At 38.2% G+C, this 26,565-nt stretch overlaps 1 protein-coding gene across 3 annotated transcripts in view; it reads left to right on the forward strand.

Moving 5' to 3' along the window:
• Window positions 1-875: 875 nt before the first annotated feature.
• The window catches only part of Bicral (BICRA like chromatin remodeling complex associated protein), a 78,382-nt gene continuing 52,692 nt past the window's right edge, over window positions 876-26,565 (forward strand). The window contains exons 1-2 of one of the 3 annotated variants that reach the window (XM_048805326.1): window positions 8,871-8,977; window positions 21,556-21,679. The gene's annotated coding sequence lies outside the window, so the exon portion shown is untranslated. Of the gene's footprint in view, window positions 5,874-8,870; window positions 8,978-21,555; window positions 21,680-26,565 lie in introns of those variants that run through there. The other 2 variants (XM_048805327.1, XM_015487740.2) reach the window with 2 other exon arrangements.

Consider the following 26,565-nt stretch of genomic DNA (forward strand, 5'->3'; position numbering starts at 1 on the left):
GGTGGTGGGGAGGGGAGGGGAAGGAAGCCTTTTAATGACTCATTGATTGAGCCGGTTTAAAATTAGTTGTGTGCGCGAGTGTGAGTGTGTTTTCCGCCCCCCGGAGCCGCCGGGAGCCGGGAAGGAGGGAGCGGGGCTCGGAGAGGGGAGGACAGCGCGGCGGGGCCGCAAGCAGGGGGCAGGGAGGGCCTGGAGTGACGGCAGGCGAGCAAGAAAAATAAGCTTTTCCAATCTCCTCCCCTCGGTTTCCCCCCCCCTCGTTTCTTTTCTCTCTCGGAAGCTCTTGGGTTGTGAATCCCATTTTCTTTCTTCTCAGCAAAATGGACCCCGCGTCGGGGGAGGGGAGAGAAGAGGGTGGGGAGGGAGGCGGCGGCGGCGGCTGGAACCGGGTTTATTTTTCATTCTGGCTTCCTCCTTCCCGCCGCATCTGAGGGCGGCCGCGGCGCGGAGAGCAGGAGGGCCTCGGTCGGGCCGCGGCGTGGAGAGCTCAGGCCGGCCGACCACCCGGCCCCAGCCCGCGGCGCGCACCTGCCGGCGGGACTGCCCTTCCCGGTCGCCTTGCTGCTTGGTTCCGAAGCACCGCCGTGGACCCTGAGCCGGGCCGGGCCGGGCCGAGCCCCCGCGCCGCGCGGAGGACCCGCGGCCCAGGCAGGCGCCTCCTGCGCGGCCCACGCTGTCCGGCCGGCTGAAAGAGACCAGAGGCAGTGGCGGCGATTTTTTGGCCGAGAGTGCGCGAACCCGACGCCGCTCGCGCCTTGGAGTGGCCCAGAATGCGGGATCTTGGGGGTGGGGGGTTGGAAGGCGCTAAGATGGCGCTGAGCCTGGCCTGTCGCCAGGGCTGGTGGCGCAGTTGCTCGGCGGGCGCCATCTTCCCTCGCGGTGCGGGCGGCGCCCTCCGTGGTCGCTTCACCTGCCCGGGCGCCGCGACGTTCGGGGCCAGGCGGAGCGGAGCTGCGCGCGGGACGCTGAGTTCTGTAGATGGGACCGGGGCCACGCAGCCCTAGCGGTTCCCACACCCCTAGACCCAAAATACCAGGCCGTCTGCTGGCTGTGGGAAGGGGCTGGGGCGGCGACTTGCTCGATCCCACAGGTTTCTGAGGGGAAAGGTGACCCGAGGGCGACTTCGCGGCTGATGGGTTTCCTCCCTTATCTCCGCATCCCCCTGGTCAAATTGGAGGTGAGGAGTTCCTGCCTTTTCTCCTAAGGCCAGACACGGCGGCTTTGTTTTCTCTGGCCCAGCTGGAGGGCCGGGTATTAAAGCTTTTCCTTCATCCTTTTCCAGTTATTGAGAGTAGGCAAAGCCGGTTACAAAATTAAAAACAAACAGCAACAAAAGGACAGTTGAAGACAGTGCCTATCTGCTCATAGGTACCCTGTGTTTTCTTTTTTGGGTGATTGTAAAAATCCTGGAGATATATTTATTTGGCCAAAATACGGGAAGGTGATGGGTTTTATGATTTTAACATGGTTTGCTTTGGTATTACTTCAAGTGATAGTGAATTAAAAGTTGCTTAGAACTCCCATCTGAAAACGTTAACTTGCTTTAAACCACTTTACTTTTTTCCTTTCCCTTTAAAAGAAGACTGTACCTGAAATCATCCAAAAATAAGTATCCTTGGGGTAGTAGCTCTATAGTAAAAGGGGTGTACTTGAAGGTCTTAAATTGTTACTGAAAGCCTATAAATCTCTTATCTCTGTAGGAGTCCGAAGAGTGAATAGTTAAATTCTCATGGAGAAAAGTAACAGTGGCACCAGTAGATGTGTCCATGAACAAGTAGTGAATGTTAGATACCCTTTAACAAAACCCACCATATATTAAACAATCTACTCTATGCCAGGAACTGTGTTTGGTGCTTTATATAATTCCTATTTATTACATCATCCCTGAAATATTGATCTTATTATCTGCTTATTAGGAAAGAAATTAATGTTCATAGAAATGGCCTGATTGTTCAAGGTCTTGCCATTTTAAGTGCTAAAATCCACATTGAATTCCAAAAGCTTTTGATTTACACCCATGATTTCCCAGTCTGACAGAATCAACTGGGGAGATGTTTTTAAAATATAGATTTGTATCATTATTTGCTAGGACCAGTTGTGTCCTTTTAATAATGTGTTAGGCAATCTCAGTTTTAACCTCTGACTCCCAACTTCATTACAACCCTAACCCCCCCTCCAGGACTGAAATTCTGCCCAGGACCCTCTCATTTGAATAGGAGCCTATTATCCAAAGCTTTTCAAGTGATTTCAGCATAACAGATATGTATTTGGAATATACTGTATTGACTGTGTTCCTTTTTGAATTGGAACATGGGAATTAAGGTCTATATCATTTTGAGTTTTGCACAGTATACTTCACATTATTCTTGTTTTTATTTTTCTCCTGGCTGTTTGTCAAGTCTTGAAATTATTATCTTGTAGAATAAGGCTTAGGTATTCTGCGATTTTGAAGTCAGTACATTTTAAAAAGTAGATTGTCTCATTCTTTTGAGAAGTTATATAACGTATGGGTGTCTTGAGTCTAGCCAAACTATCTAGTTTAGTCAAGACAGCTGTGTAACTAAAATAGACTTGCATCCAAGATTTATACAGGAATTAGGAATAGAGTAGAGAAGACACTGAAATAAAGACCTAGAGATAAATCCTTATAGGAAAGGATTGTTTCCTGAATTTTGAATTGTAGACATATCTTTTGGGTTTTGGAAAGTAGGATGGACAAATCATTCTAAACATGAAACCGAATAACAGTATGAATAAAAACAGTTCAGGAAGAAACACCTAGAACAGGTGCTGAACAGATGACCTGACTAAAATGAGAACCTGGTCAAGTAATGGGGTCTAACTCCAGAGCAAAGATCATGTATTTTCCTTCTTTTGTGCTAGCTCTTTTTTTTTTTATTCTCAAATTACAGTTACGTTTTATAATCATTAAGGAGAATGGATTTTAATTAGGGTAGTAGAATGTTTTGTTTTGGTTTGGGGTACTAGGGATTGAACCCAGTACCTCACATACATGCTAAGCAGCACAATACTGCTGAGTTAACACTCCCAGCTCTTGTTTTTTTTTTTTTTCCCCTTCTCATTTGTTTAGACAGGGTGTTGCTATGTTATCTAGACTGATGTTGAACTCTTAAGATTAAAGTGATCCCCTACATTTTGGGGGTGTGGTGGCAGATCAGAAGTTCCAGGTCAGCCTGGGCAATTTAGGGAGGTCCTGGCTCAAAATAAAAAAGATTTAAAATGGTGAAGGGAAATGGGAGTGTAATTGTGGTATAGTGCTTACCTAGCATGTGCAAGGTCTTGTATTTAATTCCCAATATGATAGAAATGGAAAACCAACCTAAATTTTTCATGTAGATGTCAGAATTACACCATCTTAGTAGGTAGTATGTCCACATTTCTCTTTCCTGTTTGGAAATTTTTGTAAGGCATAACTGTTGAATGCCTATGTGCAGTCTACATCAGTCTGATCACTGAGTGGGTGGAGTGCCAGTTTTTTTTTTTTTTTTTTTTAATTTTCTGGCATTTCTTCCTTTGTTTTTCATGGCAAATGCCAAAGTAATTGCAACCTTTGACTAAAATCCAGTAAAGCTTGAAATAAGGCAGTGTAGAGGGAAAAAGCTGTATTTAAAAGTAGGCTTTAGAGGAATTCAAGACAGGATATCTGCACTTGGGATTTACAGCATAATTGGGAAGAGAGAAAACACAACTGAGGTAATTACAGATTAAGAAAAACTTAAGAAGTGCCTGGTGGATCTAAAAGAGTGTATTAGAACAGACCATTTTGGCTAGTAAGGGTCAAGAAGAGTTTCTTAGAAGAGGTGACATTGGAGCTGAGACTTGAAACACAAGCTTGTGCTAACCATGTGAAAAACTGGGGCTGTATTTCAGGCTCAGGCCTGTGAAAAGTGTAAAGACCTGAAGGCAGGCGTTAGGCTGAAGGGAAGGCTACTGGGAACAAGGGGAGAATGGAATGAGATGGCGTTGGAAAGCTTCTGCAGGGTCTCTTGTATTAGGCCATAGAGGGATTTTTAGATTTTACTGGAATGACAATGAGATGCTATTGAAGGATTTTAATTAGGGTAGTGGTATGTTTTGTTTTGGTTTTGGGTACTAGGGATTGAACCCAGTACCTCACACACATGCTAAACATCACAATACTGCTGAGTTACACTCCCAGCCCTTGTTTGTTTTCTTTCTTTTCTTCTCCTTCTCATTTGTTTAGACAGGGTGTTGTTATGTCACCCAGGCTGATCTTAAACTCTTAAGAAGTTAAAGTGATCCCTGGCTTCAGCTTCCCTAGTGCTATGGGCAGGCACTACCTGTGGGCAAGCATCACCCACCCTGCTCCTGTTTTTGTTTTTAAAGTTTTAAGCTCCTGTTTTGCTCCTGTCTGCTGTGTGGAGGAAGAGAAGAAGCAGAGAGGGAAGTTAGGTTATTGCAACATTCAACCCCAAACCGATGGTATCTTAGGCAAGTAGAGTGGCAATGAAGATAGAGAAAAGTAGATGGCAGGTTTCAAATATACTTTAGAGATGGAATCAAAAGGCTTTACATAATGAGTTGGCTCTGGAAAAGAGGAAGAGGAATCAAGGATGCCTTTAGGCTTTTGTCTAAATCTAGGGTGACTGATGGTTCCATTTGCTGGTTGGAGAAGACTGGAAGAGGAATAGGTGGTTGGAGGTAGGTAAAAAGTTCTTGTGGAATCTGTTGTTTTAAATATTCTTGTGAGATATCCAAAGGGAGAGTCAGGTGGAGAGCGAATACTTGAGTTGAGCTGAGAGGAGAGGTCTAGACTGGACATAATGTTGGGAGTCTCTAGTGTGCAGATGGTATGATATGGAACTATCTGAGATCATTTGTGAACATAGAGGCCTTAAGATCAAGCCCTAACCACTTTTAATGACTATAGGTTAAGTCAAGGAGATTGAAAAGGCTCAGCCATTAAAGTGGGAGAATGAGTATTTTATCCTTCAAGAAAGAGGGAATGGTCACCTTCATAAAATACTGCTGAAAAGTAAGGATAGGAAAATGTCCATTTGGCTTTGGCAATGTTGGGTGACTGTTTTAACAAATAGTGGTATATGAGGATGGAAGCCAGATTGGGATGTGTTAAAGAGAGAATGGGAAGTGAGGTGAATGCTATGAGGAGAGAAATAGCACAGCAGTGATAAGGGATGGGTACAAAGAGATGGCTTTTTGTTGTTTCCTTGTTTCTTTTTGTGGTGTTGGAGGATTGAACCCTGGCCTTGTGCATGCTAGGCATAGATAAGTGCTCTACCATTGAGCTATTCTTTCAACCCAAGGAAGAATACTTTAAAAAAAAAAAAAATGGTGGGAGATAAAAGAACATTTTCAAATAGGCTAAGAATACCTAATAGGGAGATTAATGCAGAAGAGAAAGGAAAGTACCAAAATGCACAGAATTATTTTTTTAAAAAATATTTATTTTTTAGTTATAGGTGGATACAATATCATTATTTTTAAAAATTTTTATGTGGTGCTGAGGATCAAACCCAGTGCCTCACGCATACTAGGCTCTACCTCTGAGCCACAACCCCAGCCCCAAATGCACAGAATTCTTAAGAAAGTGGGAAAGAATTCAGAACATAAGAAGAGGTTTTGCCTAAGGTGGGTACAGGATGACTTACTGCATAGTAGGGGAGAAGGCAGAGAAATACGGGCAAAGTGCAAGGAGATCTACAAATGGAGGCAGAATATAGGACTTTACATTCTGATGGCTTCTGTTTTCTCAGTGAAGCTGGAGGCAAGGCCAGCAACTTAAAGTAAAGGAAGAAGGGGTAGTGACTGGTTTCAGGAGAAATGGACACCTCACCTTGGGCAGCAGGACAAGAAACTCAGTGGGAAGCAAGGTAGGATTGCTGGGTGGTGTTGAATGTCTGGCTGTCTTGGAGTCATGAATTTGAGGTGGAACTAATCAGCCAAGCTATGTGTATAATTTTCTGTGAGCAATGTTCAGCTGTTGAAAAGGGCAGCAAAGAGCAGGCAGTTGATGGGTTTAACTAAGATTGGAGATTTTCCCTGCAGATGTGATAGAGGTAGGGAGGTGCTAGGGAATTGAGAGAGTTGCAGGAGGGTGACTTCAATGATGAGTCCTGGAATGTTAGGTGGGCAGCAAAACAGGAAGATATTGGGGATGGGGGCATTTGACCATGAAAATCACTGTGGTTAAAAATGAATTACTGGGGGGCTGGGGATGTGGCTCAAGTGGTAGCGCACTTGCCTATCATGCATGAGGCACTGGGTTCGATTCTCAGCACACATAAAAAAATTAATTAATTAAAAAAAATGAGTTACTGGATTTAACTCATTATTAGAGGTTTAATTTGGGATAATGAAAAAATTCTGGAGCTGGATAGTAGGTTACACAGCACAGTCAATGTACTTAATGCCTCTGAACTGTATGTTAAAGATGGTTAAAATAGTATTTTTTTTTTTAGTTGTCAATGGACCTTTATTTTTTTTATATGCAGTGCTGAGAATCAATGTCTCAATGATTTTTTTTTTTTTTTTTGTTACCATGTACCTCACACATGGTAGGCAAGAGCTATACCACTGAGCCTCAACCCCAGCCCCCACAGTAGTAGATCTTATGGTATATTTTGTCACAATAAAAAGGAATTTACATTTTGTTTATTTTTGATGCTGGGGATTGAATCCAGGAGTGTTATACACTGAGCTATGTCCTCAACCTTTTTGGAAAAAAAAATTTTTTTGGTACTGTAGATTGAACCCAGCAGTGCTTAATCACTGAGCCACATCCCCAGCCTTTTTTTATTTTGAGACAGAGTCTTGCTAAGTTGCTTAGGGCCTCACTGAGTTGCTGTGGCTAGCTTTGAACTTGTGATCCTACTGCTCAGTCTCCCAAGCTGCTGGGATTACAGGTGTGTGCCCACTATGCCTGGCCCTTTTTTTTTTTTCGAATTTTGATAACAGGGTTTCATAAAGTTCTGAGACTTGCCTTGAACTTACTTCCTTTCTTTTTTTTTTTTTTTCCTATACTAGGGATTGAACCCAGGAGTTTTCTACCTCTGAGCTACATCCCCAGTAGGGTATTTTTGTTTTTTCAGGTTTTATTTTGAGACAGGGTCTCACTGAATTGCCAGGGCTGGGATTACGGGCATGTGCCACCATACCTGGTTATGAATTACCTTTTAAGAATTTAGCACTTGCACTTTTATGGCAGATACAGATATTATTGCATAATACTTCGTACTCATTATATAATACTGTATTTTCCACAGAAGACAGTTCATTTAGGAATCAAATCTCATAAACTACTGAGATGAAAGAGAAAGTGTTTCCTCTTATTATTGTACCAAACTTGAATGTGCTCTACAGTCATCTATAAACAGATTCTGGAATAGGGTGTGAACACCTTATATTATTTGTTTTCCTGTTTACTGATTTGTCCTAAGCCTTTAGCATAGCATTTAAAAACAAGCTGGGCACTCAGTAAACATTTGTGGACTGAATACCCTAGGGAACCTAGGTAGAGAAAAATGATGAGAACCAAAAGAAAAACAGTTTGTCTAGATAGGTGGAGATCAGCAATGCCTTCAATTAAAGGGATCTGTGAGGAAAAAAACTAGGAAGACCATTGGATGTGGCAGCTATTGTTAGTGTTTGACATTCTGACCTCTGCATATGATGGGGAAAAATCAGATTATAGGGCACGGAGGAAGTATGTTGGGAATTTTTTAAAAATTTGAGACAGGGTCCCACTAAATTGCTGAGGCTGACCTTGAATTTGTAATCTTTCCGGAAGCCTCAGTCTCCTGAGTCTCTGGAATCACAGATATGTACCACCACACCCAGTTGAGAAAATAATTTTTTAAAGATCTGAATAATGCCAGGTGAAAGTGTCTAGTATTTGCCTTAACTAACTTTCTCTTTCTTTCCTCTTTGAATCTGCAATTCACTTTTTCATGAAGTTCCTGTTCCCAGAATTGGCTACAAACTAATAGTAAAGTGAAATTAGGAGAATGGAGTAGCTGATAGAATTCAAAATAAATGTCTACAATGCTCACTGAAAAGATCCATTGTCATTTGTCAAAGCAATTGTTTAAGGAGAGAGGAGCAAATCTGTGGAAAGTATCATATAGGTGTGGGTGGAATTGGGTAAAAGAAATGGTGCTTGGCTCAGTGAGGCAGCATGATTTAAACACATTCCAAATCCATCTGCATGGCATGCTTCTCTCTTGATGGATAATGTTCTGTAGTAGAAGTGGGAAAGATGGAGAGTGAGGAAGCTGGCAGAAAGGTGATGGGGTGGGGGATGAGCATGAGAAGGGAGAGCTGACAGAAGAGGAGTGCCATTGTGAACTTGACCAGAGCCTCAAGGTGGAAGCACTGCAACAGCACCTGGCTGGTTGGGGTGGAGCCCAGGGTGCGCTGTGCTGAGGTGGCTTGCCCCTGTAGTGTGTTTCAAGAGAGTTGCTGCTGTAGACAGAGGCTGCATAGGAAGGTGGAAGAAACCTGGAGCAACTAACTGGCTTGGGTCTGTTTTTCCCTCCCTGCCTCTTGTATTTTCATTCCCAGTACTGAGACTTCACTGTACCACATCTACTTAATTATACCCAGATTCTCCTAAATCCTAACCAACTTTATATAAAGTTGTGGCTTGTTTAATTGTAAATTTCTGTTTAATAAAGTTGTGAAATTGAACATTTTCTGTTTTTGTGGGTTCTTTGACTCTCTCATTTGCAAACACATTAAATGCTTATATTGCCTGAAATTAAAGTCCTGAACCTGAGTATACAAGGAAATAAGGAAATACATGTTCCCTTTCTAGAAATGGCTTTTATTGCAGTTCAACCAAAATTCAGATTGCTCTCTTGTATCATCAGGAATTAAACTTTGTGTCCTGACCTGCAATTGAAGCATTATCACAAGGAAGAAAGTGGAAGGAAAGAGAAATACTATTCATTAAACTTTTACACTGTTTCAGAACCTGGTGGGTATTTAATAAATAATTCTCACTGTTACCCTATAGAGTAAGTTTTAGCTTTAGTTTTATACATTAAGTAATAAGCTTAGAAAAAATAGGTTAATTTGTCTGAGGTCACATTACTAAAGGGCATACTTGGCATAAACCCAAAAAGCGCTTTTTTTTTTTTTGGTCGGGGGTGGTGGGGATACCAAGGATTGAATCCAGGGGCACTTAACCACTCAGCAACATCCCCAGCCATTTTTAAATAGTTTTATTTAGAGACAGGGTCTCACCAAGTTGTTTAGGACCTCACTAAGTTGCTTAGGACCTCACTATGAGAATTTTATGATTTTAGAAATTGTGAAATTTCTCCAGGTGTGATTGCACAGACATGTACCACCACATATTTTCTATGGATTCTTTTTTTCTTTTTAATATTTATTGTTTAGTTGTAACTGGACACAATAGCTTCATTTTTTATTTATTTTTATGTAATGCTGAGGATAGAACCCAGGGCCCCCCGCACATGCTAGGCGAGCGCTCTACCACTGAGCCACAATCTTAGCCCCTCTATGGATTCTTGAATATACTGATGCTGACCACAGCTCTTGAGCATTATATGCTCCCTGAACTGTTGGAGGTAGTTCATGAATGGTCCGTGCACCACCACAAGAACTAACTTTTAAGTTTACCTCCTTGCCAGATGAGGTCCAACTTTCTTTATTAGTTATTGCTAATAACCCTAATTTGGGAAGATGAGGAATTTCAAAATCTGGTGGGAAGCATAATATGGGAGAGAATTTAAATTTTTTTATATAAATACAAACATTTTGGACATAGCCAAGGAGTATTGAGACTGCTATTTTATGTATTAAAGTGGACTATCCTGTGCCAGGCACAGTGGTGCATGCTTGTAATTCTATCTGCCCAGGAGAAGGATTGCAAGTTCAAGGCTATCCTGGGTAATTAAGTTGAGACCCTGTCTCAATGATTTTTTGTTTGTTTTCCTTCACAGTGCTAGGGATCAAACACAGAGCCTCATACTTGGTAGAAAATCACTACCAATGAGGCCACATCCCCAGTCCAAGAGACCCTGTCTCAAAATAAAAAATAAAAATGTAGTTTAGTAGTAGAGTTGCCTCTGGATTTAATCCCCAGTACAGGGGATGGGGGGAGTTTACTGCACTTTGTCATAGCTGGCTGGTATTCTACCAATTGAACATATTTGTGCATTAAAGTTGATTTCTTATGAGTTAGCTTGCTGTCCATACTGAATTTTAACCATTTTGAGCATGGTAAAAGATCTATAGTATCATACAATGATAGTTTTAGATTACTTAATAAAAATGAATACTTACAAGTAATGTTCAAGTGAGAAAAAAATGAACTACCTTTAAAAGCTGCCTGCAATACATTTCACATATGATCCCTTTTATTATAACTTAAAAAGATCAATTGATCTATTTTCTTGGTAAAGTAAAAGTTGTTTTTGATTTTGTGTGTTTTGATTTAAAAGTACTTCTTGGATTTAAAATAAATGCTGCTATTCTAGATTTTTTTAAAACTTTGATGTTTCCTAAGGAAACATATACTTAGAATATATATTTAGTATATCGGAACTAAATATACTTAGAAATAGATTGATTTATTCTTATTTCCTATTTGTATTCTGATTCTCCAGATCTATGAGAATTTTATGATTTTAGAAATTGTGAAAGTCCAACCCCTTTTCTCAAGGTGTGATTGCACTTAAGATTTATAAATGGGATATGTTTAGAGCTGCTTGTAGTAATCGGCCTAAAGGTAGCTTTTTTTTTTTTTTTAACTATTTTACTTTAGAAGCCTATGTCTGAAACAAAGTCTGACTTTTGCTTTTAGTTGTTGATGAACCTTTATTTTATTCATTTATTTATATGCGGTGCTGAGAATTAAACCCAGTGACTCACACATGCTAGGCAAGCGTTCTACCCCTGAGCCACACCCCAGCACCCCCCACACCCTTTTTTTTAAGTATTTTATTAGTTGTTGATGAACTTATTTATTTGTTTGTATGTGGTGCTGAGAATCGAACCCAGTGCTAGGCAAGAGCTCTATCACTGAGCCACAACCCCAGCCCCACCTTTTTTTTTTTTTTTTTTTTTTTTGACACAGGATTTTACAAAGTTGCCAAGGCTGGCTTAAACTTGTCATCCTCCTGCCTCCGTCTCCCAAGTGACTGGGATTACAGGCATGTGCCACCATACATGGATAACCATATTATTTGTAAAAGGCAAGGAGGGCCATAAGTAAATGTAAAATAGCATATTATATAAAATATGTAGAATGTATCACAGAAAATTTGATTATCTTTGTTATGTGATAAATTTTGAGTATAGTCAACCCTTCATATCTGTGGGTTCTGCATTTGTGGATTCAGCCACAGCCCCAGCCCTTATTTTGATTAGATGCATAATCAACTAAGAAAATGCATAAATCTTGGGGCTGGGGTTGTGGCTCAGTGGCAGAGCACTCGCCTAGCATGTGTGAGGCACTGGGTTCCATCCTCAGTACCACATATAAATAAATAAATAAATAATAAAGGTGCATCAACAACTAAAAAAAATATATTTAAAAAAAAGAAAATGCATAAATCTTAAAGAGATATGCTTATTTATCTTTCCCTCACATAATTACTAAGAAAATAATGCATGAACTATGGACCAGATGACTGAGAAGATTTGCATTTATTGTTACAATATTGACCAGTGTATTTTCTTTTTTCTTTTTTTTTTTTTAGTTGTAGGTGGACACAATACCTTTATTTTATTTTTATGTAGTGCTGAGGATCAAACCCAGTGCTTCATGCATGCTAGGTGAGCGCTCTTCCACTGAGCCACAGCTCCAGCCCCTAGCCAGTATATTTTTTAAAAATATGCACTTTAGCCAGGAACCGTGGTGTGCAACTATAGCCCCATCTACTTGGGAGGCTGATGCAGGAGGATCACTTGAATCCAGGAATTCAAAGCCTGTCTGGGCAACATAGTGAGACCTTGTCTCAAAACAACAACAACAACAACAACCACTTTGGTTATGTAGTACAAAATAAATATTAAAGAGATAAGCCAATGCCTTAATGTAAACAAAATAATCTTGTTTTATAAGTATGTGTGTAATATGAATTTAGAACAATTGTTTATTGGCACATAATTTCTCCAGTATAATATATTTTCTCTGTTATAGTTAGAAGCTTCCCCACTAAACTTTATCTTATTTTGTTTTATTTTTTATTTACTTTTGTAATATTGGGGATTAAACTTACTGATGCCCTCTATCCCTGAGCTACATCCCAGCCCTTTTTATTATTTTGAGACAGTCTCACTAAGTTCCCAGGATGGCCTCAAATTTGTGATCTTCCTGCCTCAAAATCCCAAGTTGTTGGGATTACAAGTGTGCACCACCATGCCCAACTGAAGTTTATGCTATTTTAGATTAAAAAGTGACATAAAATCTATTTGATATTAACCTTATTTTTGTCATGCTACATAAATCTCCAATTCATAATTGTTATTTAATATATAGTCTGTGTTTCAAATGTTCTAATTTTTTCTTATCGTTATACTGCTTCCCAGAATACTTCTTTGCTGGTTTTTGATTTTGCTCTTGATGCTGGGGATCAAACTCAGAGCTGCATGCATGCAAGCTCTACCACTGAATTATACCTGAGCTCAGAATGCTGCTTTTCTAAGTGGAGTGTCTCATTTTGAAACAGTATTACTGTAGCTGTCAGTTCTGAAAGAAAAAGGCACTGAACTGATATTTCATCATCAAATATATATTTATCTATTTATTTTGTGGTGCTGGAGCTGGAACCCAGGGTATCACATATACTAAGCAAGTACTGTACTATTGAACCATACCACTGTTTTCATCAAATATTTATTCAATATTAATTTTTTTAATATTTATTTTTTAGTTGTAGGTGGACACAGTATCTTTATTTTATTTTTATGTGGTGCTGAGAATCGAACCCAGTGCCTCATGCATGCTAGGTGATCGCGCTACCACTTGAGCCACCTCCCCAGCCCCTTCAATATTAATTTTATGCACAGCACTTAGCACAGGGGTACATAATCTAGGTAGGCGGATAACATGTACCCAGAAAAATCAATATATAATGAGTACTAAATGAGTGATACAGGTGAGAACAAAAGAGAAAGACTTGACTGAAGTGGTGTTAGGGCATCCATCCATCCATTCCCTCAGCAAATATTATTAAGTAACTCCCTAAGCAAATATTATTAAGTAATATTAATACAAATATTATTAAGTAACATGTGTGCCACATGTCTCTACAGATAAGCCTCCCAGGATACACTACCCTGCTCTCATGGGGAAAACAGAGTAAACCTTGTAATATGCTATAGGTTTGAAAATAAAGCAAAAAAAAAAAAAACAGGGAACTCTAGTAGTTAAGAAGATAGTCACAGTAGATCTTTCAGTCATGGGCAAGCCTGAGAATATCTGGAAGAATGACATTCCAGGGAGAGAGCAACCAGTAAAAGGTTGGAAACTTGCCAGGTGTGGTGGCGCATGCCTGTTAATCCCAGTGGTTAGGGAGTCTGAGGCAGGAGGATTGGGAGTTCAAAGCCAGCCCCAGCAAAAGTGAGGCACTAAGCAACTCAATGAGACCCTGTCTTTAAAAAAAAATACAAAATAGTGCTGGGGATGTGGCTCAGTGGTTGAATGCCTCTGAGTTCAATCCCCGGTAATCCTGCCCCCATAAAAAGAACTGGAAACTTGATCAAGTCTAGTAAGTTCTGGGTGTGACAACTCAGAATGGCTGGAAAAGGGCAGACAGCATTTATGTAGGCTGATACAGGTACTCACAGTTGAGCATAGAAAAGGAATTTGCCTTTTTACAATGAGGGACATGTTGATTCATTAAAAGGTTTTGATTATGTTTTAAAAGGTCACGCTGTAGATTGGGTTGAGGATAGATTGTAGGAAAAAAGAACAAAAGCACGGACCCCAAGTAAAAAATGACAATGGCTTGAACTAGAGAGGTCAGATACTGGTTGGATATGTGGTTGGATATTGGTTCTATTTTGAAAGGCCAGCCAGTGTCATTTCCTGATGAGCTGCTGCAGGATATAAGGGAATGAGCCATTGAGATAGATTACATATAGGGAATGGAATAGGAACTGAGCCCAAAGGAGAAAGAGGGTGTATTGACCAGAAGAAGATGGCAGAAGCAGAAGAATTTAGATGAGAAAGACCACAGTTAGGTGACAATTATATGAGAGGGGATGACAATGAGAAAGTTTCTTAGCATTCAGTGAAGTTCATTAAAAAAGGGCGGGGGGCGGAGAAAGTAAGCCAGGCATAGTGGAAGCACACCTGGGTTTAATTCTCAGTGGAAGAGAGGGGTGGGGATGGGGGGAGGCCAGGAAGGGAGGGATATTGGAATTAGTTTGTGAAATGCCTTGAACATAAACAGATTTGAAATTTTCCTCATGTATTAAAAAAATCATGAAGATTTCCAATTGAGGCAATGATTTGACTTAAAAAAACACATTTGTAGTTAACAGTAGCTTTGAAGTTGGTTATAGTAGTTTGAGATTACTCTGCTAAGGAGGCTGAGGTTAGAGGATTATTTGAGCCCAGGAGTTTGAGGTCAGCCTGGGCAATGTGGCAAAACTCCATGTCTTAAAAAACAAGAAAGATTTTTAGATAGAGTAGTGAGGTTTTTCACTATATAAGAAAGTGTTTTAGGATTCATAGTTGCTATCTTTGGGCATGGGAAATGTTTATAGAAATCAAACTTCCAAAACTTATGTTCCTACCTCAGAAATGGGAAGTAGCCTGGGCTCAGAGCCTTGAGTTCATACCTGTGTCTTGCTACTTATAAACTCTGCAGTGTTGAACAAGAGTTACACAAAAAATAGGAGTAATGATATATGCTTAGCAAAGTTGCATTAGAAGGATTTGGACTGTGTAAAGGGCTTGGTAGCAGGTGAATACTTAGTAAATGTTAACTGCTGTTAACAGTGTTTATCACCTCATGTATGTTAGTATATCAATTAATAGCAAAAGGGCCTTAATATTACTCTAAGTATCCATATTAGTGCATATTTATTTTCATGCACATTAATAAAGCTTTCTGCAGCTTAGAAAACCGTTTCAGATGCATCTCTTGTCTTTCTATGACGATAACCAGATATTTGAGAGCAGTGATGTATTTTATACTTTTGTATGTTTTTGTGGTTCTTTTAATCCTTTAAACTGTCCTTCTAACACAGACATATAATAAATAATCATTTGGTAGAGTTCACACTATCATTAGTGTGATAAATTATGATGGTACTGCTTTATCATGCTATTTTAATGTATTAAAAATTATAATGCAAATGTTAAGAAAGTTAACAAAAGTTGTAAGCTATCATTAAAGAAAAAGTTAATGATAAGAAATCTAATTCTTATTAGATTTCTAATCATAGAAAAATAGAAAAATAATTTTACTAAGTGAAGCAAAAATCTAAGAATTTGAATATTTAGAGAGGGAAATAAGGTGTTCTTACAGTGACACTATGAAATCATAATGAAACGAGAGAATTACCCTAATTTGTTCAGAAAGGTGTTACTCAATAACAGTGATAGTGGAACTACCAGTCTGTCCTATTTAAATGACCCAAAAGTGATAGAAGATAAAGTTGCACTAAATGAAAAGTCTTTATCTCCTTCCCAAGGGATCAGCATTTTGGTGTAGATAATATCTCAGAAGATGGGATTGTGTTCTAAAACAGGTATACGTTTCCCCTAACTGCATTGCCAAAAGGACATAAAAACTATTGAAATGACCACTGTGTGCTTAGAGTATAAAAATATCTTGGAAACTATATTCAAATGTTTAGAATTCCATTATATTTTTTAATGGATTGAGTTTATTCACTTCATGTTTAACAATCACCCTGGACCCCAGTAGCATAAGCGTTCCTTGGACTTAACTCTTAAAAGATCTGTAGATAGAATTTGGGAAAGGGGGATTCTGTACATTTGGATTTTAAAAAAATGTGTATTTTTTTTAGTTGTACACAATAACTTTATTTTATTTATTTATATGTGGTACTGAGGATCAAACCCAGGGCCTTGCATATGTGAGGCGAGTGTTCTACCACTGAGCCATAACCCCAGCCCCCATAAATTTGGATTTTTAAAACATTTTTTTGCATCTTTATTTTTTTCCTTTTTTTTTTTCTTCGTGGTGCTGGGGATTGAACGTAGGGCCTGTGCATGCGAGGCAAGCACTCTACCAACTGAGCTATATTTCCAGCCCTACATCTTTATTTTCTCAAGACTATGACTGAAATTTATCAATTCCTAAAGCAATGGAAGAAGGTCACAAAGAGAATAGTATATAATGCCTGGGAATTCATTACAGAATAAAAAGATTCTTAAAATTTTTGTAGTTGTATTTAAAATTAATGTAGTTGTATTAATTTTTGTAGTTGTATTATTTTATTTGTTTTATTTTCTTGAGGTCCTAAGGCTCGAACCCATGCTAGGAAGATGCTCTGCAACTGAGCTATAGCCCCATACCTAGAAAGATATTTTTATATCCCATTACAATTGCATATGTCTTGAGAGATTACTCTCTTCCAAATGTTAGTGGTTACTAGATATTCCATTAAATCTTCTATTTTAATGCATCCATGAAAAATCACATACATAACAGAATTACAATTTTAAAAGGCTTTATAACTGTATTTCAATAAAATCCTATATTCATCTTAAAAATGTCATTCTGAGAAGGGATAAGTGCCAGACTATAAAAGGCACAGAAAGAGTTAAGAATACTTCTCAGTCATCAGGAATATTTCTTTTTCTTTGTTTTTTTTTTTTTGGTACCAGGGTTTGAACCCAAGGGCACATAACCACTGAGCCACATCTCCAGCCCTTTTTTATATTTTATTCTGAGACCAGGTATCTCTGAGTTGCTTAGGGCCTTGCTAAGTCGCTGAGGCTGCCTTAGCCTCCTGAACTGCTGGGATTATGTGTGTGCACCACCACGCCTGGCGTCACAGCTTCTGAACACAGCTGCATGTGGTGCTTTTCACTGAGTTGCAGAGTGAACTGTCTCAACCTCTTTCCCCCATTGCTTGCTGGGGTTGATGGTCATTCCCTTCGGTGACCATCTACCCTAAAGCTTGTTGAAGGAAAAGTATACTTTTCCAGAAATATATTTTTTGAGGGAAGATGTAGGACTAGTTATATACAAACAAGTTCTGATGAACTTTGTACAAAAATAAGAATATTCATAAATGCTTTAATTTTTATTGTGTTAAAATATACATAAAAGTTACAATTTTGCCCATTTTTTAATTTGAAAAGTAAATATATTTGCAACAATATAGACTAAACTTTTATTAGGTGACATTTCACAATACTTTCTCTATTTAATGATTATAATGTCTTCTACTTTGTCTAACTTATTGTAGGTTCCACAGAGAATTTTTTCTGGTCTGGTCCTTTCTTATTCTCAGGATTTTCACTATGATAGCTGTGTTTCCTGGTTTAATCTCAAGTTATACCTATTCTCCTGGCATCTAGAGCAGATTAGTGCCTTTCTTGAAATTATTATTATAATTGTTTCTTACAGTATTATTTGAATAGAATTACTTTATGTTTTTTTTTTAATTTATTTTTATTAGGTATATATATGACAGCAGAATGCATTTGATTCATTGTACACAGTTGCGCACTTTTCATATCTGACTGTACATGATGTAGCTGATTGTACACGATATATCGATGTATTGTGCACTCATACATGTACCTAGGATAATGATGTCCATTGCATTCCACCATCTTTCCTGCCCCCATACCCTTCCCCTTCTCTCCCTGCCCTTTACCCAGTCAAAGTTCCTCCATTTTTCCCATGCCCCACCCCCCACATTATGGATTAGCATCCACTTACCAGAGAGAACATTTGGCCTTTGTTTTTTGGGGGGATTGGCTTACTTCTCATAGCATGATGTTCTCCAACTCTATCCAGTTACCTGCAAATGCCATAATTCTATTCTCTTTTAATGCTGAGTAATATTCCATTGTGTATATATACCACAGTTTCTTTATCCAGTCATCTATTGAAGGGCATCTAGATTGGTTTAGCTATTGTGAATTGAGCTGCTATAAACATTGATGTGGCCTTGTCACTGTAGTTTGCTGATTTTAAGTCCTTTGGATAGTGACCAAGGAGTGGAATAGCTGGGTCAAATGGTGGTTCCATCCCAAGTTTTCTAAGGAATCTCCATACTGCTTTCCGTATTAGTTGCACAGATTTGCAGTCCCAGTAGCAATGTATAAATGTACCTTTTCCCCCAACATCCTCGCCAACTCTTATTGTTGTTTGTATTCTTGATAATTGCCATTCTGACTGGCATGAAATGAAATCTTTTGATTTGTATTTCTCTAATTACTGGAGATGTTGAACATTTTGTCATATTTATTGATTGACTGTACATCTTCTGATAAGTATCTGTTTAACTCCTTAGCCTATTTATTGATTGGGTTGTTTGGTTTTTTGGTGTTAAGTTTTTTGAGTTCTTTATATAGTGTTCTATCTGCCATGCATGTGGCAAAAATTTGCTTCCAAAATGTAGGCTCTCTCTTCACCTCATTGTTTCTTTTGCTGAGAAGAAACTTTTTAGTTTGAATCCATTCCATTTACTAATTCTTGATTTTATTTCTTGTGCTTTAGGAGACTTGTTAAGGAAGTCGGAGCCTAATCCGATGCGATGAAAATTTGGACCCACTTTTTTTTGCCCATTTTTTAAAAAATATTTTTTGTAGTTGTAGATATACAGCATGCCTTTATTTCATTTGTTTATTTTTATGTGGTGCTAAGGATTGAATCCAGTGTCTCACATGTGCCAGGCAAGCACTCTGCCACTGGCTACAGTCCCAGCCCCTGATTTTCCCATTTTTAAGTATACAGTTTTGTAGCATTAAGTACATTAACATAGTTTTTCAACCACCACAATCATCTTTTTCTAAAATTTTTTCATCTTCTCCAGCTAAAACTCTGTTACCTTATGGTCTTTTGGTAGCAATAATCACAAAAACGAATTCCAGCTCACATAACATTTATGAGAGTTTATAAAAGATGTTTACAATAGATAGTCTGTCTCTAAAAGAGAGTTTTGAGAAATAATTCAGCATCTTTAAAATCTTTGTAGAAACCTATTGTGAAATCTTTGCTTACAGTAGCAGTCTACTTTATGTATTGGTTTATATTCTTTGTTAAATCATTTTTAAGCTTAAAAAACAGTATTCTTATTTTTCCTCCTTAAAAAGTTGATTTTATCACAGATCCTCCTTTTGAGTCTGGCTTTTGAGTCTGGGAATCCCCAGCATCTCCTCCTTGATAACATCACTGCCTTTGCAAATGGAATTTTGTTTGTTTACATTGTTGGTTGTTTCCAAAGGACTCATTTTTCTTGGAACATGCTGCAAAACCAAAATATTTTGAATGCTACTCATTGACAGAACAGTAGAGTCAAGAGTTTGCATAATTACTTTAACTAGATCCCTGATAATAACACTAGAAAGAATATACATATATTTATAATTACTATCATTTCCAAACATTTTAAAAACATTTTCATATATGGGGACAATGCCATATATAAAATACACTGAGCAATGGTAGAGAAAGATTAGCAGTTTTTATTTTAATCATTTAATTTTTACAGTACTGTATTTCAGTTAATTTGTGACTATGGGGTAGAAATGCAAATAAGTTTTCCCTTTTTTACTATCTATGATTAAAGTATACCTTGTTTTATAAGTAGAAAAGGTCACATTGGTAGCATTATTGCTTTTGCTTCATTTAAAATGTTCTCTAGCCAGGCACAGTAGACATGCCTGTGATCCCAGCGACTAGGGGAAGCTGAAGCAAGAAGATCACAAATTTTAAGACAGCCTGGGCTATTAAGCTGGACCCTGTCTCAAAATAAAAAAAATTAAAAAGGGATATAGCTCAGTGGCAAAGCGTCTCTGGGTTCTGTCAATCCCCAGGACTGCCAAAAAAAAAAAAAATTCTCTATAATAAGTAAATAAATTAATCCCTTTTAGAGACAGACATTATATGCATATATGATTACACTGAACCATGTACAGCCAGAGGAATGAGAAGTTGTGTTCCATTTGTGTACAGTATGTCAAAATATATTCTAGCTGTGTGCGGTGGCGCACGCCTGTAATCCCAGTGGCTTGGGAGGCTGAGACAGGAAAATCATTAGTTCAAAGCCAGGCTTAGCAACTTCGAGGCACTAAACAACTCAGTGAGACCCTGTCTCTAAATAAAAAACAAAATAGGGCTGGGATGTGGTTCAGTGGTTAAGTACCCCTGAGTTCAATCCCCGGTACCAAAATAAATAAATAAATGACTTAGATAAATCTCCATTTCATTGAATAAAATATATCATTTTTCTGAATAAACCTAGAAATCAGAAAAGTGTCAGAGCAGCTCTTTAGTATTCAGGTCATTTGAAGATAAAAGTTAAGATTGCTGTTGTACTTATTTATTTTTATTTCTAAAATTTTTACTAGTGTGCTATTGGTTGATACATGAGCAGACTCATCTTTATGAATGGCTAGTTTCAGTATTGGCATACTGTTGACTTTTGTGGCTTAAGTCAGCTTGTCATTGAGAAGTGATTCTCTTAACTGGTTAATTTTTTTTAAGTTGTTGATAGACCTTTATTTTTTATTTATTTATATATGGTACTGAGAATCAAACCCAGTGCCTCACACTTGCCAGGCAAGTGTGCTACCATTGAGCCACAGCCTCAGCCCTGGTTAATTCTTGGAAAAAAATAATTAATGTGGCAATCAATGATTAAGACAGGAATTCAACTTCTATTTGGAAGTATAATACAAAAATTCTTTAATAGAAATTTGGTATTATAAGTGAAGAGTTGACATTCTATGTACCAAAGAATTATGAATTATCATAAAAATAGTTTCAGCTTAATTTTGCTTAACATTTAAAGGAAATCAGCTGGTTACAGTGGGGTACACCTGTAGTCCCTGCTACTTGGGAGGCTGGGAGGATTGCTTAAGTCCACACATTCAAGTCCAGCATGAGCAACAAAGCCAATTGCAAAAAGCAAAAATGAAATTGGGATAGTAACATTTTTTTGTATCATTTCTCAATAATTTTTCATGTATTGTTTTTAAACATAGTCATTAAAATGCCCTCTATTTCTTAGAAGACACAATAAAGAAACTATAAAAATATTTTTGTTGGGACATCTGTTTTTTTTTTTCCTATAAAGTTGTGTATTTCTTTTTAACATCTAATGTTGGTGCCCTCAAAAAGCCATATATGGCTGTGTCAGATATTCTTCAACTTAGATATTTACTTCTAAACATTTTAATGAACATAACTATTATTAATAAATTACTATGCTAAACACTTGGTAACTTAAATGAATTATAATTATGCTCAGTATATAAAATCCCTGTTTTCAGGTGGTCAGGGGTTTATTAAGTATTAAATGGTTTATCTTATCTTTTGTCCTGTGGATCTTACAAAATTATTATTTCCTTATACTTGAAAGAGTTGGACTCTCTGATCGGGAGCAGAGATGGGAAATCTGTTGGCTCCTCATGGCTTTTCTTACACAACAAGGATCCTGTTAGACAATAAGAATCCAGAATAAGCCAATGTGGAACTGTGAAATGGTGAGCAGCATTAGGCGTTACATTTGTAAAAAATCTGTAATATGTCTCCTAGCTGCATATTCTTAGAAACTAAATGAAAAGCAACTGACATTACCCTTGATAAAGTTAGTCCTTTAGAGACCAAGATCTTATGAAAGCAATTCAAAAGAGTAAACATTTAGTGGTCACGTACATATCAAGTATTGCACAGAGATGAAACAAAACTGACCTAGCTTTCATGGAACTTGTAAACTGATGGGGGAATCAGAAAAACAAGTATTGTCATCTGTGTCAGGCCTTGCTGGTGTGTCAGGCATGCTCTAGGGATGCAGTTAAGTGAGCAATTAATTTTGTTTGGGAAGTTAAAAAAAAAAAAAGCTACAGAAGGACAATATCATTTTACTCCAGGCCTTAAAGAATAAGTAGATATTGTCGCTTGACCACTAAGAGATAATGTGGGAAGGTCTTTTATCTTCTAAATAGAAGGACAAGTACAAAGAATTGTTTAAAATGCTAAATATTCTATCAAGGTGGCCAAGCCAAGGATTCCTTATAGGGACAGTGGGCTGGAAAGAGGCACAAAATGAAGACTTACTGTAATAGGCCAGTATATTCAATTTGCAGATGCAAAATACCACAGAGACTAAAAGTTGCCTGGCTTTGAGATGGGAAATATTATTGCTCCCGTAAGTACTCTCATAACACTTGATGATGTATTTATTTAAATTTGGGCTCTGCCTTAGTTAGAAGAAAGGCATGATAACAAAGATAAACTGGGCACAGTAGCAAACGCCTATAATCCCTGTAGCTTGGGAGGCTGAGGAAGGAGGATCACAAGTTCAAAGCCAGCCTCAGCAAGTTGGCAAGGCTCTGAGCAACTTCGCAAGACCCTGTCTCAAAATAAACAAATAAAAAGGGATGGGAATGTGGTAAAGCACTCCTGCGTTCAATACCCAGTACTGAAAAGAAACCCCCAAAAAACAAAAAAAGATGTTACTGCAAAGCAGGATCTGAGCAGTGTCCAAAGACATCGTTGTTGCTTTTGGCATTCTTGTTTAGAATTCTAAAGGCAGCCCATCTGAGAAGGACTCAAAGAGGTGGGCTTCAGGCTGGGTTGGAATAATAGTTGGAATTTCAGTAGGTGTAGAATAAGAGGAAGAACATTTTAGATATGGAAATTATCACCTGGGCAAGGGCAGGTACTAGAAATAATGCCTTGTGTCTAGGGGCTAGGTAGGTGGCATTGACCAGTGTAGGGAATAGTGGGGAATAACTTGCTCCATTCCACACTCTTTTTTTTAAATATTCTTTTAGTTTTTTCTAAATATTCTTTTAGGTGGACACAATACCTTTATTTTATTTTTATGGGGTGCTGAGGATCGAACCCAGTGCCTTCCACATGCGAGGCAAGCACTCTACTGCTGAGCTACAACCCAGCCCTCCATTACACATTCTTTACTTGTTCTCCCATAGGAATAATCTGGTCTCCAAAGAAAATACATATGTTCTTGAAAAACTGAAGTAAGTTTCAAGGAAAAGGGAATAAGCACACTCTCCCTGGCATGGCTGATTTTGTGGCAGGTTTGCCATTTTGTGGTCAACACCTTGGAAAGGGTGATAAGCTCATTTTTAAAAATGTTCACTGAGCTTCAATTTTATGTCAGGTACTGTTCTGGGCCAACATTCATCAGTAAATAGACATAAACTTCAACCTGGTGGAGCTAAGGTTCTAATGTAAATATAGTAAAGAGGAAAAAGGAGAAACAAAGGGATTATTAGTGGGAAAGGGTGAAAAGAGAACAATCCTGAAGATGGTCTAGGACAACACATCCCAAATAAGATTTCAACCACAGCATCTTCTTCAGTCAGATGCCCAAACTTGAGTTTGGAGAGGTGGAGCCTCAGTTTGTATTTCTGAGCCAACCAGAGGTTCTTGTTGGCAGGTCCCACCTGACTCTATTCCACTTAGGACAGGTTTCCCAATTTGCCTGAAATTTTCCCAAGGGTAAAGAATAACTTCACATTCCTGGTAAATCAAAATATCCAAGAAATGAGCTTGGGGGTAGACAGGATTTTATGTTTTGTTTCGTTTTGGTTTTAACATTTTTTTAGTTGTAGATGGACACTATCTTTGTTTTATTTATTTATTTTTTTATGTGGTGCTGAGAATCGAACCCAGTGCCTCACGCATGCGAGGTAAGCACTCAACCACTGAGCTACTCAACCCCAGCCCAGGATTCCATGTTTTTAATAATCAACTCCTGTATCTATTATCTTGAAACAAATCTCAACCATTATGTTTTTTCATTTATACCTATTTCAGTATGGATCTCTAAAAGATAAAGGTTCTTATTAAAAATATAAACCCAACTTCATTATTACATCTAAAAACATTAGCAGAATGTAATATACTTACAATTCATCAGGAATTGCAACATTTCAATGCCAATAGATTGTAAGAAATCATATGTTTCGGGGGGCTGGGGTTATGACTAAGTGGTAGGGCGCGTGCCTTGCACGTGTGAGGCACTAGGTTTGATCCTCAGTACCACATAAAAATAAATAAAATAAAGGTGTTGTGTCCATCTACAACTAAAAAAAATATTTTTAAAAAACAAATTGTACATTTTTATGTCAGAATTGATTAGAATTATATGAGCCTAGTTACATGAAGTCTTTGGGAGCACACACTACATAAAATGCAGCTGGTCTACATTTAAGCCCTAGATATTTGTTCAGAATTTATTGTACCTGTTTATATGCTATTTACTGAGGACATAAAGATGAATATGACAAGATTCCTGCTTATGAGTATAGCACTATAATATCATTTTAACTGTTAATGTCTAGATGATAGTCTATTAGTAATATTTGTTTTGTTTTGGTACTGGAGATTGAACCCAGGGGCACTTAACCAATGAGCCATATCCTTAGCCCTTTTTTAAAATTTTATTTTGAAACAGATTCTTGTGAAGTCACTTAGAATCTTGCTAAGTTGCTGAGGCTGGTTTTGAACTCAAGATCTTCCTGTCTCAGCTTCTTGAGTAGCTGGGATTACAGGTGTGCACCACTGTACCTGGCTTTCTATTAGTAATATTTGAAGTCAGTGTTTTAATCTGTTATAATCGAGCTTTGCTCATTCTTTCCACTCTCAGCTGGTTGGTATGGGAGAGTGGGCAGCGAAAAGCATTCTGCAATGCTGAGGGCTTTGGTACTTTCAGTTTTGTATCTCTTGTATATCCAGATCCACTCAAGACTTGAGATTCAACCAATAGTTTCTTTTGATACCCTCCTTCATTGAGAGTTGAGGCCACCTCTCCACCCAAACTGGTACAGAATTAGCAGTTGAAATATGTTCACTCCAGGGCCATCTTTGCATCAGTCAGATGATGTGTACACAGATCTTCTGTCAGTAGATTCTTAGTGACTTTCAAAATTTTGAGGAACTGAGGTGTAGCTCAAAGATAGGACACTTGCTTAGCATGTACAAGACCCTGGATTCAATTTCCAGCATCACAAAGTTTTTAAAAGATCAAAATTAAAAAAAAAAAAATATATATATATATATATATGTTCTGAGTAGTCTAGCAAACATGTTAAGCAGAATTTATTTTACTTTTTAATTATACAACGACACAATATCTTTATTTTGTATATTTATTTTTATGTGGTGCTGAGGATCGAACCCAGTGCCTCACATGTACTAGGCAAGCACTCTGCCACTAAGGCACAACCTAGTCCCTTAAGCAGAATTTTTATTGGCTCCAAAATTTATTTACTTATTTTGGTCAATGGACCTTTATTTTATTTATTTATAGTAAGTGCTGAGAATCGAACCCAGTGATTCACATATGCTAAGCAAGCGCTCTACCACTGAGCCACAACCCCAGCCCTAAAGTTTTTTAGCATGTGTATTTCTAGATAATTTTAGAATCTGTTGTTTCTCAAACTTAACTTAGACCACCTAAGATTATTTCCTCAGACACCAGAGTTTGAGAAACAATGATTTGTGTGGTTAATGATTCTTATAGTCATTAAACTCAAGATCATTAGTACTATGTTGGAGTGAGTTTATCTTCTTTCTTTTCTTTTGTACAGTAGAATGAACCCAGGGGTGCTTAACTATTGAGCCACATCCCCAGACTTTTCTATTTTTGAGACCGGGACTCACCAAGTTGCTTAGGGCCTTGCCAAAATGCGGAGGCTGGCTTTGAACTTGCAATCCTCCTGCCTCTGCTTTCCGAGTTGCTGGGATTACAGACATGCCCACCATACCTGGCTGGAATTTATCTTAATTAGGTTTGGGCCCTATATTTATTATTATTCTCTTGCTGAAATAATAATAAATTCTTGAATTTCATGGATTCCTGTGTTTCCATTTTTAGTTAATCACTGTTGATAGTCCATTCCTTGCAAACCATTGAGTTCTGGTGGTCCTAGATGCTGAAGAACTTAAATGGTTTTCAAACTTTTTTCTTCCAGTTAAGTAAGAGTTTAACCACTCAGTTGAAGGATATGTATGGTTACAAGTGAGGTGTCAGAGTGCCTCCACCAACAACCTTCGTAGGCTTCCAGAACAGCTCCTGGATGCCTCAAAGAATCCTAGGCCCTGGGAACAAAGTTTAAAATTTACTAATGTGGTCTATTAACTTCATTTAGAGATGGAAATAAAGGGGCCCCAAGAGGTTGGGGCTTGTTAATCACAAGTGTTCATCTAAAACAAGTCCTATGACTTCCAAATTCATCATTTCCCCCATGTCCCTAGCCTCTGTGAAGCCTTGGCAGATTTTGTTCCCAGGCCTCTAGCATTGTTGCTGTGCTGCCCCACATTACAGCCCATTGTGTTTGCCAACTGGAATGCTTGATATTAGGCACATTTATTTTTTTTTCTTTAAAGAGAGAGAGAG

The sequence above is a fragment of the Marmota marmota genome, unplaced genomic scaffold (genome assembly GCF_001458135.2).
Source record: "Marmota marmota marmota unplaced genomic scaffold, marMar, whole genome shotgun sequence".
In the NCBI taxonomy this organism is placed as follows: Eukaryota; Metazoa; Chordata; class Mammalia; order Rodentia; family Sciuridae; genus Marmota; species Marmota marmota.